Source organism: Vollenhovia emeryi, unplaced genomic scaffold (genome assembly GCF_000949405.1).
Source record: "Vollenhovia emeryi isolate VEMERY1.0 unplaced genomic scaffold, V.emery_V1.0 DF939201.1, whole genome shotgun sequence".
Taxonomy (NCBI): domain Eukaryota; kingdom Metazoa; phylum Arthropoda; class Insecta; order Hymenoptera; family Formicidae; genus Vollenhovia; species Vollenhovia emeryi.
Window position 1 is genome coordinate 700,214 of NW_011967165.1, and position 16,118 is coordinate 716,331.

Below are 16,118 nucleotides of genomic sequence, written 5' to 3' on the forward strand. Positions count from 1 at the left end.
CAGAGCCTTATCAACCACCGGTACATGTCCAATCAATTTTCAACGTGACGGCGCACGCCGCTTTTGTGGTAATATCTATTATTCGGTATCCCGGGACCGGGGCTGCATTCTACCCTCACGCATCACACACGTGATCTCCTCGTGACAATGGCGCACGGAATTCCCAGCGCGTTCCCGACCCCAGCTTTCCAGATCAAAAAGCGCCGAACGCTCGCAACTTCTGATGTCTGATGACGAGCCGAATCTCCGAGAGACGCTTTGACCGCGGTAACGCGTCGCGGTTTTTTGAGCATTTAATCTACCTGAACGACGCGACGTCCGGGTTGTCACATGGGATGGAAGATTGGAAGCTGCGAGGGCTGTCCAAAAAAATTTTAATTGCACGTTATCATATGTTACATGTCATCGTAATTTACATTCGTGCAATATAATCTCGCTATCTAGGACTTATAATTAGCAGCCGCTGGCGTAATTTTATGTGACGTAATTTTTTATGTAGAACTACAGCTACGGTTGCAGCTTATATAATTTTACGTCGTTTTAAAGTCTGTAATTGGTTGCCACTGACGTAATTTGTGTCCTAGAATCGCTGCGAAAATGTCATGTATATACATATATAAATTAATTTAAAATGCAATTTTATTTTCAGTATCTCTGACACACTTTTTGACACGAGATTCACGTTACGACTATAGACGCGGGTCTTACTTATTGATTCGTTTCACCTTACGTTAACCGAACATCGTACCATCGTATCTTTACCAAATTATAGGTACCGGGCACGCAATAACTCTGAGATTTAATTGAGACAGGTGGAAGGAAAAGTGTATCGTTATATAAACGATCAAGCTTACATCCGATCGTATTTCGCGGAGCAAACGTAATGACGATTCTTTTATAAATAAGTAGCTCAGCGAATTAATTTATTAGCAATTATTTCCGTGTTTTTCATATTCAAATAACCAAGGGGGTAGCTAAAATGTTGTCCCACCGATTACATGATTTCATTAGATTTCATACGATTTCATTTACAAATAATTTTATCTAATTGAAAATAATTTTCTTATATGCACGTTTAAAATTAGATTTCCTCAAAACATTATCTCGTTTTGATTTTACCAACAAGTATTTGCTTGTAGAGGTAATTTCAATTAAGATTGTAGCATTCAGTTAGGTAGAAAACGTGTTTCCTCGCTTCCCACTTTTCCCACTAGTCTAATCGTCGTCTTAACGAGAAGTAATTTTGTATGTGTATCTATAACTGTTGATTGTTCTAAAGGCGCAAAGTATCAACTCGCTAGCCTAACAGCAACTACTTCAGTCTTATTATGAAAAAAATAATACGCGCTTATAGGCGTGAATTATGATATATATTTGGATATTCACTAAAGAAAAAATGGGGGGGGAATGAAAACAAGTTGAAAAAATTTTCAAATTCAATGTTTATTGTCTAACAAGTGAAGAAACTTGAAAATGAAGGCAATACGATTACATGGAGATTTCGTAAGGATCTCATAATGATTTCGGAGACACTGTCCCATGATTACATTAAGTGGTCACCCCCTTGTAAATAACATCTCATCCATTGGAATACCAACGTTCTATGTAACAATTCGCAATCATATAATCAAGCCAATTTTTCTAATGGCTTATTTCCAATAGCATTATATGCAGATGCGACTATTTCTAAAGAACGGAATTGTAGTGTAACACGTGTGCGATAATACATGTTATCATTCTCCTCCTCAAATGTCTCTTTTTCTTCTCGTCAAAAGACAAAAGAATACGTATTACGTGAGGAGACTCATAAATAACAGATAAAAATGGTAATAAGGCGACCACGTAGGAGCAAAGAATATTGAGAAATAAGTTTACAAAATTGGTCTGTTACCTGCAGTGAATATGAATACAGAATACGGATGCTTGCATTCTGTTGCATTCTCAGAACGCGTACGTGTATAAACTTTTACGTTACTAACGGAGAGGAGTGGCTCTGTATTATCCACAGTACGGGATAGACAATAGGTCTCAAACGTAATTAATAAATGTCAAAGGCAGGAATGGGGAATTGGAGTCGAGCAAGAAGAAAAACAAGTATAAATTAATTAATATCAGATGGGAACGACGATTGAAGGTGCACGGGGCGGGAGGAAACCGACAAAGAAGCACGGAGCAAAAATTGCCGCCGCAGATCCGGGCCGCATCGACGGACACAATACGTCTAATGTATCCCTGGAAACAGCGGGGGGAGGCGCAGATACTAACCGGACCTTGGCGGCGGACGTAGTCCGGTCACTCGCGTACACGAACGCAACACCATCCAGAAATTGAAAGTCGATTGAATAGCGCCGCTCCGTGGTGTCGGGAATGGATACATGCCGATTGTGTCGGTGAACTTGAATCCCGGGCGCACAATGGGCTCAATGAAACGCATCATTATTGTCCAATTTCTCTCTCCTCTGTTTCGGCTTCTTCATCTGTGTCTCCTCCTACCTTTCCCGCGCTTCGTCTCCGCTCGCGCAAAGGTCCCGACACTCCGTTTCCCTCCTGCGTACGTCGTGATTTCGTCGATGCCGCCTGTACGTACATATGTGTAAATGTCTAGTAAAACATACGAGCGCGATTCATCATTCGATTCGTGAGCCGCTCTGTCGAGATAAACGATTTTGCGTCCCCGAAGAGCTTACGTCCGCTCGAAAATATAATGTCAAATGTAGTTGTAACAGCCGATAAAACGGCTTATCAATAGAACGGCGGAACGATAGAAAATTGCTTAAAATTGCATATCGAGCTTCGAAAGAGAATTCATGAAATTTTATGCCTCGGCAATCAACAAATTAACACATTAAGTATTAATAATGCGATACGTATTTCATGTCAATTATTTACTTACTACAGTGAATAAATAAATAATTGAAAATACAAGATCACGTGAAAAAGCAACGTGCGTATTTTATAGAAAAAAAAGTACAACTGTTAAATGTGAATTTTTGTACGATCCGATACTTGGTTTCTTCGACAAGCGCGTAATCTGTTGTTCACGCGGCATAAAAGCATTCATTTTCTACCTTACCTCAATAACGTCGCAATGAAAGCCATCACTGGCCCGTTAATATCGATACGCGGGGCCACGATATAAAAAAAGAAAGCGAAGAAATCTGATCGGTACGTGTCGGTCGATCCTTTTCACCGCGGCGCATCGCGGGAGTTGATCAGGATGATTAATAACGCGAGGGGTTAAATCATTAAGTGGCTCATACGTGGACGTGTAGTCTCCACAGGGGGAGGGCGGGGAGCATGGAAGGGATTGGGTGGGTAGAAGAAATCGCGCGGAGACAGAGGGGGCAAAGCGGAACGAGAATAAGGGCCGTGGTACCTTCGATGAGGGTTCCCGCTGCGGTACACAAAGAGAAAGAGGGAGTCGGGAGGAGAGAGGGGTGGGACTGCGCGCGGTGGGTATTGAATGCTGCACCAGGCCTCCACAGCTCGGCTCCGCGGCGGCAGAGCAATTCCCTTTAGTTTATTTTTCCATGGGTAATGAACCCCCGTCCCCTACGATGCGTTGCATCGACAAGGCCGGCCGGTCGACCCGACCGACCGACCGACCGACCGACTATGCGCTTCCGCCGGCCGCTAACGAAACGTTATTTCGCGATTCTGTGTGGTACTTGACGTTCGACCGCGCATCTCTACCTTTTTACTCGCGTCTGCTCATTTGCCGATGCGTTTTGCGCTCCACACTTTGCACTCTGCCAGAGACCCTGTAATCAGAGACTGGCCATAAGAGTTCGTCAAATTCCCGCGAGTGGGAGAGAAACAGGTTATCTCACTTTTCTATTATGATTCTACGATTCTACGATTGTAGAAGAGTGAGATATGTTTCTCTCTACACTTTGCGAATGCATTGCGATTGAACACGACCAACTACGGAGAGAAAGCGGACTCTACGAATAAACTTCATTAATGACCGCCGATTCAGCCCTCGTTCGTCGATATGTTATCAAAGATTCAAATAAGTCCCGAAACTTTTATCCGGTTAAGCATTGTCGTTTGAATCGCGAATTGGCAAGCGTTTTTAGATATTTTGCGTACAACTTTTATCACGGAGAGGAGGAGAGCTATCTGGTATTTTAAAGATAAATCCTCCAGCGGTAATTCCTGAACGTGCGGTATGGTCCAGCGATATAAACTGTTTTTCTTCCATGGGGCAATGCAATGTCTCGCGCATTTACACGATGTCACGGCCGAACGTCCAGAAAAACGGTCCTTTTTCCCCTCGACTATGTATTCGTATGCTCGCGAAAGGAGCCTGGCCGCGAATTCCTGGGGGTATTCTCTGTACCGTGGCCGAGAAGCTCGCTTTATCGCGCGCAACGAACATCACTGGATTAAGCCACGTTGCAACGGTAAGCGATGGCGCCGCGGGCTATTGGGTAATCTACAATTTTATACGCTGTATCCCATGTGGCGAAGTAGAAAAGAAAGTAGAGATTCGGTAGTTCTCGTAATTGCTTCGTGAATATGGAGCAATAAGAATGCGCATCAGAGCGTATTCCTCTCCGGACAAGGGCGCCAAATAGTTTCACTCGCAACCCGATTCTCGGCTTATGATGTGCAAAAGTGCTTATTTAGCGCAATACGGCGCAGAACTCAGTTTTTCGCAATTTTTATGGTCATATAGAGTTTGTTGAATTAGCTCTCGAGAGGATAACTATGCAATTTTGTTACTTTAAACTGCCCGGGCGAAAATTAAGAGTAAAATAAGTTTTCTTTCAAGGGACTTGCGATAAAGCCCAAGTTGATATTTTGAACATTAAGAGTTGCGTCACGTCCAAAGTAGGAAATAATTTAGAGGCCTACTCTGTAGACGTTAACGATGTCATTACGTGCTTTGCGCAGCTTTTCTATGGTATATTATGTCTGCGCAAAGCATGTAACGATGTTAACAGAATAGGTCCCTTAAAAAAGTGAAAATCGACCGATATGTAGCAGACCAAATCAATATCAATACTTTTGCACATCTTTTCCCATGATTCAAACGGCACAGAAACGTGATGTATGAAATTGACAGAAAGTTAACGTGAGGCATAAGATGTTGCTCGATGATCGAAAATATGGAAATTACAGAAAAACAATACTGGGGATAATAGAGTAGCGTGGGATGTTATTGTATTAAATCATACTCCGCGGTACGGTAAGTGTGTCGATCGACAAGTTGAAACGGATCTCGAAATGGGTACGCTCGCCATTGAACTCGGTATTATCGATAAACATAGCCGGCATAGAGGACCGCGCTGAATTGTCGGGGATAGTCGGTGTTATTCGTACCCTCGCTATGCAACGGTATAGTACGTAGGTGCAGCGTGCATGCCCAACAGGCAAGCATGGTCCAACGCAGATCGCAGTCAGAGGGTGAAAGAGGGAACGAGAGGCGGGGAGGAGGAACAAGATACCAGTCGTCCGTATAATCTGTAGATCTGACCGCGCGTGTTCTGCCCACGAATCCCGTGGGTGGTAACCGCCTCGGGGACCTGATTTACAGGTGTAACCTGCAATAACGGCGCGCGCGACCTATCGAATCCGAGAACTTAGGATCGTAGAATTTCGCAGTACCGATATCCCGCGAAGCTGCAAGGCGTCTCGCGCGCATCGCGGTAACCGCGGAAGAGGATTCTCGCTTCTCATGGCTTCAACAAAAATAGAGTCTACTATTCAACTTAACGGCGAGAGAAAATTGCGCCTCTAGGAGAATGATTTTGCGTATTACAACGCGCGGATTCGTGCAGACCCATTGTGCAAAGTGCATGGGAACTTTTTCACGCGAGCTTGGCAACCGGCATGTATTATCTGAAAATCACGAGTAGTAACACGTATATACTTGATTCGAACTTTACGCGGAATTTGAGGGTACGTTTCAAAATGTACTGAAAATCTTCTGTAGTTCACGTTATACGTGTGATCAATTTTCAATGTTATAGATTTTTTTTTATTGTCAGCACATTTCGGAATGCACGCTAGAAATGTAATTCAAATACGCAACTGTTAATATAAAAAATATCGATAAAATATAATATATTAATATCAAAATTTACAATATTCGTAAAATGTATACAAATTTATGGATAATCGATTTATTGGTGCAAGATTTAGCTGACATGGAAATTATTAAATAACTGTAACGTCTACATATCATGTCAATTATTCTAAATTTTCTCTACAGTTTTGAATCACGTAATTGGTTAGCAGCATCTATTTAGACGCGATTTGACCAATAAATAACCGTAGCCAAACCGTTAACACTTTTGCACAATTCGCTATACTTGAACTACTACAATACAAAATTAAATACATGTCTAAGCTCACGAAACGTGCATCGAACATTTCGCGGTAAAACTGCGAAACACATTGTTAAATTGGACGCGTAATTAAGGGAAATAATTGATAACTACAGGCAAGCACGTGTTGTCACGTGTCTTGAAGAGTCAATTTACACAACTTTTGACACTAATTCTAACAAAGTGGGAACCCCGGAAATTCTGTTGCTTAACAGGACATTGTAATTACTGGCGTGACGCGAAACCTGAGAAATCCGATTGACACGCAAATCTCTCGAGACATTCCCGATGGGTGCTACGTGATTTCACGTAATGTGGCCGTATTATCGTGCAAGATCGAAAATGCATCCGATTGATATCCTCGTCACATCCGCAACGGGAAAGCTACGGTGATTAGAAATGTTTACAATCAATTTATATTAATTTGACGTGTGAGGCAACAACAATTATGCCATTCGCACTTCCGGAGAGCAACTTACAAATGTTGCAAATAATACTATATCTATTATATTTGCTATTTATTATAAACCATTAAAATTTAATTAAGCGCCAGTTTAGTGGAAAATTTGAATAAAATTACTTCTTTCTTTAAAAAGAAAGAACGACTTTTGATGCTATTATAATATTTGCTCGCTTTCCACTGCGTTTTGCAGTTTGCGGAAATATTTCTGGAAAAAAATTTCCCCACACATAAATTGATACTATAGAAAGTATCCTCGCGGTATCGTACGCGAGTATCGGCCGCGACATCATTAAATACCATTGAAATTATATGGTTAAAAGGAGGTATCTGATTACAAAGGGACGACTCCGCTTCATCTCTGCGATCGGGAACTCGCGCCAATAGGGTCATCATGGATGCCTCGGTCGCAGCAGAGTGTAACCCAGTTTCTATGCGCTGCCAATTACAAGCAGGCGAAGTGCTTGGTTCGCAAAGCCTCAAAAGAACGCGACCCATTTTGCATTGATTTCACTTGCGCAGCTTTGAAAGGAAAGAAATACTTCTCGCCTTGGCTGCAATTACAAACGATGCGGATTGTAACCCGAACTGAAACGCTTTTTTAATGGCATTGACTTGTTTCCTGCATCGACGTTGCTTGTTTTCAACGAGTATTATCATTACGCCGTTACGCACGGGTGCGCGGAGAGATTTGAATAACTATCGCCAACAACTCGGTGCTCTTTTCATAATTCCATAGCTAATGAGCTCCTTTTGTCGAATACACAGGTACACGAAATATAGGTCGAATATACAAGTTTTTAAGTTGATAGACAGGTTTTTATTAGTTTAAGGTGTACAAGTAAATGAATAAAATTATATTAATTCATTTCACAAACTATTTGAGAACGCAGTCACACGAGAAAAACCGATATAATTGGTTTTATAAAATTATAAAAATGAACAGAGTACACAAATGGATAAAGCAAAGGAATTAAAGATATTCCATCTCTAACAAATACGACAATTTAATCTTTACAAAAACAAAGTGCTGCAAACTCTGTTACGTCTGCGGTAAAAACAGCGATGTATTATACCGCAATTTGTTCCAACATGTAGACATTATTTTTAATGCATGTATCACTATTTTTATTATGCGTTTACAAGTGTTAATAATTCATACATTGGAAATACACGCGAATACGTTTGCTTGAGAAAAATCGCGCGTCTCTTTCTCTTTACGATAAACATTTTCGTGGGGGGCTTTTACGCCTTGGCGCAACATATGCCTTGCGAGTGCGACGATCAGGCCTTAACCCACCGCTTTCGTAATCGTCGCTGAACGTTAGATTAGCTCCTTCTGTCGAGATCGCCGACACCTGGCGAACCACCTGGTCATCGATAGCCCTCGCTCGCCCGAGGATGAGGGACGGTGGAACGTTCCCGCGGGCCACACCGGCTCCGCTCGCGTATTCGCATTCGAATTCAGGTGCCTGGGACGATCCCTGGAGCACAGATACGAAACACAGGTAGCGTGCCCCGCAGCGATAGGATCTCCCAGGACGATCCGCGCCGCGATCGGAGAAATGCGAAATACGGGCGGAGCAGGTGCGCGCACGGCACTTGAGAAATCACTGCGCCTCCTCCCGCCTCTCGGACTCTCAGCCTCGTCCACCCTCTCCGTTTGTATCGCGCACGCGGAAAAAAAAGGTGAAATTCGAAAGGCGTACGTTTCACCTCGGCCCGATCGCTCCGCCGAACCAACCCGGATTCTCTCCGCGTTGATGTAAGATCCAGATTTTCGCTACACGTAATTTCTTAATTGTACACCTGTAGGATTTGAGGGGCTTAATCACGATGGAGAAGGCTCGCCGCGAGTGATTTCGCAAGCGAACTGTTTCTCCTCGGAATTTGGAGAACCGTTTTTTCGAGAGATGTGAAAGTGTATACCCGCGTCTAGTTTTTAACGGATTTTTATCTTCGACGCAACATTTGCCCGCGTAATGCGCATCTAATTTGCCGCTGTCAAATTCTAATCTCCAAGTGGGATTATTGTCATCGAGGCATCGTAATCGCGATTATTCAAACTGCAATTTGCAGTACGATTAATATTATTAATTGCAGTTATTAAATTCAATGCACCGTTAGATCCGCACAAATGTCGCCGACACTTGCGGCAGCCTCTCCAATTAAAATCGCAATGCGGCGCGATGCTGTTTAAACAGAGACAGAGGGGAAACGTGCAACCATGATTTTTTTCATAAGTAGGACATCGCGCATTTTTTCATCGCCGCAGATGTAGTTGTCGTGCGCGCAAGTGCTCTGGCAGGTGACATCCACGGGACTATGATATTATTTTTACTGTCATGCGTACGCGCGTACACACGTGCGTTCATAAATATGTACGGTAAAGCGAAATATTTTCCTCCCTCCCTCCATTGTCTCTGATGTTACGTCGTAACTCTCGCTGCATAGATCTTCATTTCTAATCTCCATTTTACCGAGGAGCCTCTTAAACTCAACCGGGCGGCAAATTTTCGCTGAAAGATCCACGTTTTAGTCATTCTAAACACACAGTAAACGAAGAACAATGAGCCTCTACTGAGTTTCAACGCGTTTACAGTTGAAACGATGGCCGCGAACGCATTTTTCGCTTGGTGAGATACGAGATACCGAACTTTTCCGAAATGAATATACGCGTTTCGAGTCCGCAAATTCCCATGCATGTTTTCTCATTTGGGTCAAGATTGTCGATCGGGCTTGCGCGCGCAAAATTATGGGTTATTCGCGAGTGCAGAACTCTCTCGATTTTTACGCGAAGGAAATCGCAATCCCATCTACCTTGTGCAAATATAGTTTTCACTTCTGCAAACACCGCGATTATGCGCAACGCTATGCGGCGATGCGCTCGAACCGGTCCCGGACGCATTGTCCGCGTCACACGTACGAACACAGCCATGACGACGGATCGGGCCACTTGCTACGAAATTGCCGGCCAATCGCGCTTTCGGTCTCGCCGCCGAACGACGTGCACGATGCCACTGCTCCTGATCGTTTCGGATAAAATAAAAGAACGACGGACACTCCGAATTTCGCACCTTCCGTCGCGCCGCCAGAACGTTCGACATATGGGATGCGTCGAAGCGCGCAATTATTCGCTTCTGGCGAGGAATTGATCGACAAAACTTACCGTGCCGTCTCTCCTTCTCGGATCGGGGGACAAACCCCCCGAGAAAATCGTCCTTTGCTCTGAAAACGACACGCGATGGCAGCGTGAATCGGTTTCGTCAAAGAGATCCGGCGTTATTAATCGTTTAAGCAGAAAGCATCCTAAGTGGCTATTGTTCCTTCCATTCTTTCCTCTTGCCTCGGAGACACGAGTCTCGTCGATACAATAAGTCAAAATACAAAAAATTTCTCAAGCAGCTAACACAGCGACCAACCGATTGTGAATCGACGGTAAAAGATATCCTGGCTTTTGACAAGAATATATTGAACATTTTGATACGAAGACGAAGTTATATATTATATATATATAGCACGCATTAATTTAATAATTTCAATTATATTATACATATCGAGATATTAAAAGGATTAAAATTAATAAATTAATAATATAAGGATTAAAGGGATTTTGGCCAGGCTAATTAAAAGATCAATTAAAGGACTAATTAAGAGGATTTGGATCACATGTTTCACTAATATCATCGGCAGTATTTTAGTTAATTAGATTTCCTCCGTTTCTGATTATTACCATTATTGGCCTAAAAAATAGTTTTTTTTTGTTACTATTGAGAAAAATGTTGATGCACGGTTGCCGATAAGAAACTGTAAGGACACAAAGTCATGCAAGTCGAAATGCGGGCCGCCACGTAATGCAATCGTACGTTCTCGACAGTTATGTCGAGCGGCAATAATTGAGTTGGCCGGGACACGAGCGAAAGCGTTAACGAAGATATTATGCAACCGATCGTCGCTAATCGGCAAATGGTCCGAGACACCAGATGTTACTGCACATGCGTGACTGCCTTTGATTTCGGTATTCATGGGACAACAGATTTGCAGTACTTTTCGACGAACGACCCAACAAAGTAATTTGTTGTTTCTGACCCTAGATTTGTCCACTCGCTTTCGCGAGTCTGTCACCCTCCATTGTTATTCTATACACGATTGCGCCAGTATTTTCTTTTTAAATTATATGTACGGGAATAATAACTCTTGAAGAAACGAACATTAAACTTTACCGGTCGTGTAAATCTCATATCGAGCGAAACGGCTTCTATCACGTCCAATTTGTATCCGTATTTATTATTCAAAGTAACAGCTCACTAAATACTTTAGACGATCAGTATGCAAAATTGGAATCAAACCCGGGAGAAGTTTATACGTTCCTAAATATTTTATGGTTTCCCGTACCTTTTCGATCAGCATTCGAAATTATGGATCATAAAATATAGTAGGTCAAAAGTCATAAAGTATATTTTATTATAAATTACGGTGGATTAGCACTCGTAATGTATGAAAAGCGCGAATGTAAAACAGGTAAATCATATATCAAATGCCATTATCAGCCGAAAAAATATGAATAAATGAGCTCGCCGTGATACGTGAAATATATCGTAGGCAGGCTACGCGGAAAACTGCAAAATGCGCCGTGGCGCATTGACTGCAGTATCGAAAATTGCTGCGCGCCCCCCCTTTTTGGTATAGGTAATTATGAGGCTAATGATATACATACGCAGTAACGATATTGGTAGATTGCAGTTGGTACAACGAATTATTAGAGCGATAATCAGTATCACGAACCAGAGAAGCCGATATCCCATATCCACAATTTGTAATTAAGAATTTTATTAGCGAAGATATTATGCGGCTAATCGTCGGTAATTGGTAAATGGCCCGAAAGCCATGTGCAGCAATGCACATCTCTCTAAATCGATTTTAGTGCCGCTCGGCCAGGGGTCGCACCAAACTGCAATATTTATTTGCATTTTTATAATGTTAATCCGACGGTGATATATATTTCGGTGAAATACCGATCCACTGGAGCGATCGTAAAATCGGAAACTTCGGCAACGATAAATAAACATGCGAATTATTTCGAATTGAAGAATCGCGTCCTCTTTTTTTTTTATTGCACCAACTCATTTATCAAATTAGAGATTTACAAATTCCCTCCTCGCAATAAATTGTACAGTAATGTGTAACGTTTGTGGACGTATGACTAAGGCTATTCAAATTATTCATTTTTAATGCACTCCTTCGGATATTTCCGAACAATACAGAATGCGAGCTATCATGTTCAGGGAACTCGCATCCGCTACCCGATGACTATTAAAATCTCATAACGAGAGAAGGAGAGAAGGGACGCGTTGCATGAGCGATTTATTCAAATCCGAACAAAGACGAAGCCCTATGGGCAACATTGTGCTTGGCGTCGCGATACGATGGGGTGCGCTAAACAAAAGTCATTAGGGGTAGGAAATCACTGTGCGTAACCAGTCTCCCCATATCGAAATCGCAACCCCTGGAAACATGCGCGATTCATGTATCCACCATAAAGATATACACAAACACGCGCGCGATACACGCGTGCGTCACTTACTAACAAATTGAGAACGTACAAAGGCAGAGTCGCGTTTCTTGATTGTTACAGGTCTCCTCGATCTCTCCCCGAGGGGAGAGCAATGACGAAGAAGGAGGGCTGAGAGGGGGCGGGGGACGAGCGCGTTATAGCAAACTCAATCTAATTACGGTGTCGCGAGACAACACTCTCTCGTCAGGAGTAATTTTGTCGTAAATAAGTTTTTAAAACGATCATTAATATCGGAGTCGGTTCCCCTGGTCCGCATCCTTGCCGTCTCCCCTTCCCACCCCTCTTTCTTTCGCAGTTTCCTTACATTCCAAGCGTGAAATTGGCCGACGGAAAAAAAAGAGGCCACCCACACCTCGCTGAGTTTCAGCGTTCCCGAGGCCCTTTTGCGAGAGGCCACCTCGAATGCGCGCGGTTCCGTCGTTGCACCATGCATATGGATCGTCGGTGCATTCACCGTGTACACACGTCGCGGATAAATATGTATGAGAACGAGCGGCATCGAGATTATCCACTACTACCTCGTTTTCTTCTACGGATACGGATACGAGAATGCCTGCACGATTTTCCCTTCGTTTGCCGTTTCCCATGCTAAATTCTACGCATTTCAATAGTCCGCGTATCGTCGAGGTATCAATAATGCGTATTTACGTGTTGCGACGTGCATCGGTGCCTTTTCGTATTAACGAAATTCCACATTCGAAAAAGGATATGAAGGATAATTAGACGGGCATCGGTATTACGTATAACGTTTTTCTTTCCGGGCTCGACAAATATTTAAATTATTATATTTTTCCTACGTTTGAACATGCATTGCCGTACGCGTGTGACTTCTGTATTACTCTAATACGATTTGCAATTGTTTTTTGGTTATTTATTACGTATCCATCATTTAGTTTTAACATTATTTTGGAAAATAATATATATCACTCACACTTCTATTTGTGCCGTTTATTCAAAGATATTAAATTTATGAAATCAGTCCATTTGTATCGACCTTTTTGTTTTGGTCACGAAATATTTATTTATTTAATAACATCCATCCAGATATGCACGTTACGGTTTAAAATGAATGTTTTCATAGTGGTCGCATATAGAAACCAAATGTTGGCTCTTGCAACAACTTTTATACACTTTTATGCATTTATTTATTTGTCAGTAATTATCGTATCTCTTTCACATAAGTAGCGATTTTGTTTTTTCGCTATCCTTTTGTATTATCCTGTTTATTTACGTCAAAGATAGCCATTGCAGGATGAAGCTCGGTGGGGCGAGCTGAGGGAGACAAAACGTTGGTTCTGAGAGGATTAATGAGACCGTGCCGGTAATTAACATGTCGAACGCAAATGGCACTGCGTAAAACGGTGCGGTGCCAGTTTACCGCGCTCGTTTTATTTTTATTGATCCTCGCGGGACTTGCACTATTTCCTTCTCCTCACGCGCTCTTCAGTCACTACTGATGGAATTGCTAATCAACAATTTATTACCAAGTTGAATCACCGTGGACTGATACCGATGAGTATCTACGTCGATTGTTACTCTGACTTCCAATGTAGCTTGCATGACGCGTGCATTTTCAATTTGAACAGCATACATGTACCATCGTTCGGGTACATGTACCTATTAAATCTATAACGAGATATTAATAAATCGAATTCTTTAAATAGACACAACTCTCCTCGTATATAATCGTTTCACAACGGATATTTATGCGAGTTTTAATTATGCGCAGAGATTTGCTCAATATTTGTATTAGATATCGAATTCTCATTTCCGTAGCTAAAATATTCGTGAAATATACAGCACGAGTGAAAACTTCAAGACGTAATATGTTTGTATCTTGCTTATTGCGTGACTTATTCCATCATATTGGAGAAAAAGAGTTAGCAAGGGAATTCTGTGGCCGAGTATAGGAAGATATCAAAAGAGATATTCTTTCAATCTAATCGGCTCTTATTTCACACGACGCAGACTCATATTTCAGTCTCGGGATATAAAGCCAATTCAATCTCGGTAAAATTACCTACGCGGCGCTCCGCAGCCAAGAAGAGACTTTGTAAACGAATTTTCAAGGCGATAATCCCGAGTGATTCATTCCCGAACAATATTTACGATACATCGTGGCTTTCATTCATGCGGCTTACATTATTGTACGATAAAGCCGGATTCATCAATGTCTCGTGATTGAATATCTCGGAAAGGGATACCAGAAATACCCTGTTCAAACCGGTAATATCGAATAATTCGCGGTTCATTCACCGGTGTAATTCAATAAAATAAAAGTTTTGTTGTACAGTGACCCCTTAGCATAATTCGATCTTGTATCCTTAACTGGTACCAAAATTTTATCTTCCTCTCGGGTTAAAATTAATCTTCTATCGATTTAGAATTTTCTCAACTTTTTTCCCAACTTTTTTAAGATGTACAAATTTATGAAAATGGAAACGTACATCATATGTGCGTTTGTCCCGAGATCTTACCATTAGGCGATATAAAAGAAAATTCCTTAAAATAGTTTAAATATATGAGCCAATAAAAATGAAATAATATTCAGTTAACTGCAAAGCGGGGATCTTTGGTTTCCACAGACTCGCAAAAAAGAGTTTAAAGGTTGTCTGCTCGATATAACTGCGACAAAAGTGCGATTTCCGGCTGAGCGTTTTTCCTTTTTCGTTTCTTTTGCGCACTTCGCTACCGGGGATTATAGAGCGAACGAACAAATTCCCCATCATAATTTATGATCCTATCCGGCCACGGCTCTTCGGATAATCCACCGTACTGGTCGCTTGTCGGCATAACCCCTCGATTCCCCTTCTAGAAGTTTATATATGAACCGGGCATGCGCCCATTGTCGAGAGTCGCACAATTCGCGCCTTATGAGAGATACAAATAAAAATATTTCATTCTTGTATATGTTTATACAGAGCATATTAATTTCCTGGAGTGTCTACTTTAATTTCCTTCACGTTATATGTGAGGATTTCAGTCCCTTTTCTATATCACGAACATTGTAAATCAGTTCACGGAGAGAATTTTCTCTTAAAATTTAACCTGAAAATCGTGTAATCGTGGGACAACACGACATTTCGAAGAATTTTATCAAAGCTTCTTGAAATTTTACCATACATTTTACTATTAAAATTTTGCTAGTAACATGTATGGTAAAATTTCAAAAAACTCATAAAGCTCTTTAAAATGCCACGTTATCTCACGATTACACGATTTTCAGGGTGAACTTTAAGAAAAAATTCTCTCCGTGTAGAAATTTCTTTAGAAAGAATTTGTTTTTTAATATTTCATACATATATTACGAAATTACTTTTGATATCGTGTTTCTCATAAATACATACATATTTAAGTGAAAAAAATAGATATTTAATGAAGCACATTTAGCCTTACATTAGTAATAATATTAATCATTATTCGATGTATTGACTGTTACATTTCTGGCGCAAATTTTTCATGGAAAATTTGAGTCATTATTCGCGCGCGGCAAACCGTGCTGTTTCACGAAACCACGTGGACTGAATATAAAATGTGTTTGTATGTTTTGAATTTAAAAGTATCGCACATCGACTTCGTCCCGAATCAGCAGATAGGAGAAAAATTGGTTTGTCTCTTTTCAAGATTCGCCGAGAGCTCGATTGTAAAATTCGTTAAGGAATTTCGGGCAACGCTCGGTGCGAGCCGCCTAAGCCTTGATAATATTCCATGAGCGAGCGCGCACCGACTTTTCTTTTGACGATTACAC